A 6,102-nucleotide genomic window follows, 5' to 3' on the forward strand; every position below is an offset into this window, starting at 1 on the left:
TAGTTAGTTATGGTAGCTGTCAACGTGATTCAATTGTAGTTAGTTATGATAGCTGTCTGAATCACGTTGACAGCTACCATAACTAACTATAACTGAATCATGTTATTGTAGTTAGTTATGGTAGCTGTCAACGTGATTCAGTTGTAGTTAGTGTTGCTGTAAACGTGATTCAGTTGTAGTTAGTTATGGTAGCTGTCAACGTGATTCAGTTGTAGTTAGTGTTGCTGTAAACGTGATTCAGTTGTAGTTAGTTATGGTAGCTGTCAACGTGATTCAGTTGTAGTTAGTTAGTGTTGCTGTAAACGTGAATCAGTTGTAGTTAGTTATGGTAGCTGTCAACGTGATTCAGTTGTAGTTAGTTAGTGTTGCTGTAAACGTGATTCAATTGTAGTTAGTTAGTGTTGCTTTAAACGTGATTCAGTTGTAGTTAGTTATGGTAGCACCAGCTGTTAATGTGACTGAGGGATAGGTATTGTAGCAACCACTGTTAGTTTTATTTACATATATAGTTAGTAAGCTTCCTACTAGATGGCGGCAGTAACGCAACAAAATTTGCGTTTACAACGTTCCGGCTAACTGTTCGTTTGTATACGTGAGTTTCTATTTACGTCTCCTTTCGGAATGTTTAAATACACTATAGTTTCTGAGAAGATAAACAAAATTCAAATATACAAAAAAATGCATTTATTAACAAATATTTCTTGTTAATAACGCGCATAAATTACTTCAAATAATAAACATCTTTGATTGGTTATTAAGTCGTTATCGACTGCAACACCTAAAATAATATTCAAAAATACATAGTTTCTATTCCAAGATCAAAGTTCACCTTTTCTGTGATCTACAAGTTTGTTGTCTACAGTACTAACTTCTTTAATTACATACTACCTGTCTTTTAATCCGGGAATCTATCTACTTATCTAGATATCTATAATTACGAAACGCCTATTTCTGTTGATAATCTATTTCAAATCTATTACTTTTTATAGCACACGTAAAAATATTGTCCGTTTGGTTCAGATGTCCTCATTGTAGGTAGGAAACCACATCCGTTTGCAAAAAAAAAAAAGTAAATGCATATTTTTTAAAAAAAGAACCGTTCCTTGTTTCTTAACGCTAAGCAGAACAGTGGATTATCTGCACCTTGTCCACCGAGATGAATTGAACTCTGGAATTCAGCGTTGTAAACCCGTAAACTTACCGTCTACCCATTGGGTGTAAGTTGGCAAGAATCTTTTATCTTTACTCTTGAAAGATCATAGCAAAATTTGTTCAATGCTTGTCCATGTCAGAACACATTCAGGCTAAAACAAACAAACAAACAACAACAAAAAAAAACAGTTAATCTCGTTCTAAGTGTTATCTTAAAATTGTTGTTAATAAAAGACTGACAGTAAGAGAAAGAAAATATTTAACATTGGAATGATAAAATTAAAGATTTTGGATTGTATTTCTATCAAAGTATGTTAATTGATCTAATACTTGCAAGCGAATATAAGGCATTGCTATTGTCTACTGTAGTAATATAACGTTATTATCTTCCTAAATTATTTCAATTGTAAGTCTGAGAGTTATAGCGCTAAAAATCGTGTTTTGGCACTCGTGATAGGTACAGTACAGACAGCCCATTGTGTATATTTTATAAACAAAAACTGTTTGATTTCTAATTAAAACAGTTGGTTACACTGGACTTTGTCGAAACGTATTGTGTATTATTTAAACAGTTAAGAAAAACACATGAAAGCTACGTCTGTTTCTATCTGCTTATACGACTGTTTATGTTTACCTATCTAAATGTCAATTGCTCTATTTATCTTTGTATATATATCTCTTTTTCTGTTTATCTATATTTAGTGTTTCTGCTTATTACTGTATATCCACCTATTTTGTTTATCACTATATACAGTATATATATATATATTTCAATTTATCTGTTTATTTGTCTTTTTTCTGTTTATCTATATGTCATGTTTTCTGCGTATTACTGTATGCCCACCTTTTTTGTTTATAACTATATATCATTCTTTCTGTTTATCCGATTAATTGTCCGTCTATATATATATATATCCGTTTATATGTCCGTATTTCTGTTTATCACTTGTATTCCCTTCTTCGAAGCCTATCCGCATAAACTATATTCTAGATACAGTTAAAAGTTGGAACTCGGTTTGGAAATGAAAGGTTAGAAAAAAGTGAAGACATAACTTATATCTTTCAAAGGTAAAGTAACGATAAATAGTGAAGATATCCATACAAAGAGACCACTCTCTTTATATGATATCGTTCTTCTTAGGTTGACTTGGTTTGATCTTCAGGATACATTAGTGAAAAACCATTATTAGGCTAAAGTTCTAAATATCACAGTATTTTTCACAGTTTTGTGTACAATTTGATGTTACCGAGTCCTTCTTTTAAACATCCATAACAGAATCTCGAAATTAAATCAACCCACATTGAAATGTTTCGTTTTAAACATCCATAACAGAATCTCGAAATTAAATCAACCCACATTGAAATGTTTCGTTTTAAACAACAGTAACAGAGTCTGGACATTAAGTCAACCCACATTGAAATGTTACTTTTTTAAACAACTGTTACAGAATCTGGTCATTAAATCAACCCACATTGAAATGTTACTTTTATACAACCATAACAGAATCTGGACATTAAGTCAACCCACATTGAAATGTTACTTTTTTAAAACAACCGTTATAGAATCTGGACATTAAGTCAACCCACATTGAAATGTTTCTTTTATTCAACCATAACAGAATCTGGACATTAAGTCAACCCACATTGAAATGTTACTTTTTTAAAACAACCGTTATAGAATCTGGACATTAAGTCAACCCACATTGAAATGTTACTTTTTTTAAAACAACCGTTATAGAATCTGGACATTAAGTCAACCCACAACGAAATGTTTTTTTATACAACCATAACAGAATCTGGACATTAAGTCAACCCACATTGAAATGTTACTTTTTTTTAAAACACCCGTTATAGAATCTGAACATTAAGTCAACCCACATTTAAATGTTTCTTTTATACAACCATAACAGAATCTGGACATTAAGTCAAAACACATTGAAATGTTTCTTTTTTAAAACAACCGTTATAGAATCTGGACATTAAGTCAACCCACATTGAAATGTTTCTTTTTAAACAACAGTAACAGAGTCTGGACATTAAGTCAACCCACATTGAAATGTTACTTTTTTAAACAACTGTTACAGAATCTGGATATTAAGTCAACCCACATTGAAATGTTTCTTTTATTCAACCATAACAGAATCTGTACATTAAGTCAAAACACATTGAAATGTTTCTCTTTTTAAAACAACCGTTATAGAATCTGGACATTAAATCAACTCACATTGAACAAAAATCTCTAAGTGTTACATGAGCGTTCAAATAACTCTTAGCTGTTACAAAATGTAAAAAAAAAATAATAAAAATAGCGTAAATCAATTAAATGCAATGTAATTATTAAAACTAATCAATTGGTTATCCAATTCAACTTGTACTGTATTGTAAAAACGAAGAACGGATAAATGTTACCGTCAAACTTACTTTTCTCATAAACGAAAAAAATATTGAGGATAATCTGTTAAGAAAATAACGTTACTAGATGCATGCTGGGAAATAAACCTTCATTATTTGCTTTCTGTTGGGCCGTGCAGAGCCAGAGGCTTTCTGTTTTAATTTTAGAATTAACCTTTCCTTAGGTGGTGAATCATAGCGTTGTGTTGTATATATGAGAAACACGTGACACACATGTGATCCTTATGTATATAAACACATCAGCCTTGAGTTGTATATATGATAAACATTTGACCCTTAACATCTAGCGTGGTGTGTAAAAGAAGAGTTGTGTCTGTCATAGTTCGAAAACAAGTCATTAGACTGTAAAGGTCGGGATGACAAACGAGTCAGTAGACTATAAAGGACGGGATGACAGGCAAGTCAGTAGACTATAAAGGTCGGGATGACAAACGAGTCAGTAGACTATAAAGGACGGGATGACAAGCAAGTCAGTAGACTATAAAGGTCGGGATGACAAACAAGTCAGTAGACTGTAAAGGTCGGGATCACAAACAAGTCAGTATACTGTAAAGGTCAGGATGACAAACAAGTCAGTAGACTATAAAGGTCGGGATGACAAACAAGTCAGTCGACTGTAAGGATCGGAATGACAAACAAGTCAGTATACTGTAAAGGTCGGGATGACAAACAAGGCAGTACACTGTAAAGGTCGGAATGACAAACAAGTCAGTATACTGTAAAGGTCAGGATGACAAACAAGTCAGTAGACTATAAAGGTCGGGATGACAAACAAGTCAGTAGACTGTAAGGATCGGAATGACAAACAAGTCAGTAGACTGTAAAGGTAAGGAAAGGATGTCAAACAAGTCAGTATACTGTAAAGGTAAGGAAAGGATGTCAAACAAGTCAGTAGACTGTAAAGGTAAGGAAAGGATGTCAAACAAGTCAGTAGACTGTAAAGGTCAGGATATCAAACAAGTCAGTAGACTATAAATGTCGGGATGACAAACAAGTCAGTAGACTGTAAAGGTAAGGAAAGGACGACAAACGAGTTAGTAGACTATAAAGGTCGGGATGACAAACAAGTCAGTGGATTGTAAAGGTCGGGATGATAAACAAGTAAATAGATCGTAAGTGTTGGGATGGCAAACAACTGAATAGGTTGTAAAGGTTGGTTTGACAAACAACTGAATAGGTTGTAAATATTGGGATGAATGTGTGAACTTTAGGTGACAAAACTGGCAACAATTAACATTCACAATTCATTCAGATACCGAAATACACTGTATTCCAATCAAAATATGCTAGAAATTTACGCTATTACATCATAGGTTTTATTAATCGGGATAATTAGTTGTATAATAACTGATTTCATAAGTTATGGCTAATATTATTTTATCTTATTTTAAAGTTCTGATTTGAAAGTGAAGTTTTTGGTTTTTTTTTATGATGTCTGAAATAAGCTTCAGCGTCCGGATATTTGTAACAAAAATATCAATCACATCACGAAAGTCTGCCATCCATCCATTTTGATATGGAGTATTGTTATCCCTCCATTTTGATATGGAGTATTGTTATCCCTCCATTTTGATAGGGAGTCTTGCCATCCATCCATTTTGATACGGAGTCTTGTCATCCCTCCATTTCGATATGGAGTCTTACCACCTATCTATGTTGATATGGGGTCTTACCACCCCCTTCATTTCGATATGGACTCTTGCCACCCCATTTCGATATGGAGTCTGTCATTGTAATTAACTAAGTATTATTGTTAACCTGTAAGGTTGTGAAATATAGAAAGTGTGTGCTTGTGTGTACCAGACACAGAACTCAGTGCATTTTTGTTATTTTACTTAAAATTTTTATTTGGGAAAGGTATATCACTCCATTTTCTGAAGAAAAAAATTATATCGAACAATAAGTAATGTAGGAAAATAAGAGGGCCACAACAAGAAATGTGGAATTGTATTGAAGTCGAAGTTAAAGATTTTCCACTTACCAAGTTATTCTTTATGTGCCGAATGTGGCCTAGTGATTAAAGTTTCAGACTGGGAATTTGAGAGTTATAGGCTTGCGTCCCGATACCACAAAAAACGCGCCCCATTGCGTTACAAGAGTATCAGCCAAATTTCACTTTTTGATTAGAGTTTCCTAAGATTTGGTGGCTGGCTGCCTTTCTTCTAATCTATCACCTTTCTGGCGAATTTCCGAAACAAACAAACACATTTAACCATTAAAGAAAAGCACGTTTGATAAATTACCAAATTTCTGTAACGAAAAAAATAAGAAGAATAAAGAAACACAAGTGGAACATTAACCCTTAAATTACCGCCTTTTTTATACTGTTCACTATTGCTTAGGTTCACGTATTGCGTTATATCAAATAACTGTACGGATTTGTTTGTCAAAACAATCAGAGTAAATATATTTACAAAGAAATGAGTAAGTTTACGTAAAGGACCTCATTAGTAATTAGTACAATAAACTGCTATATATTGATGGCATTTTTGTTTCCTTGTTCTCCTGTATTATTAGGCTTTGACAAGAGTAGCCTAA

This window comes from Limulus polyphemus, unplaced genomic scaffold, assembly GCF_000517525.1.
Source record: "Limulus polyphemus unplaced genomic scaffold, Limulus_polyphemus-2.1.2 Scaffold2675, whole genome shotgun sequence".
Taxonomy (NCBI): domain Eukaryota; kingdom Metazoa; phylum Arthropoda; class Merostomata; order Xiphosura; family Limulidae; genus Limulus; species Limulus polyphemus.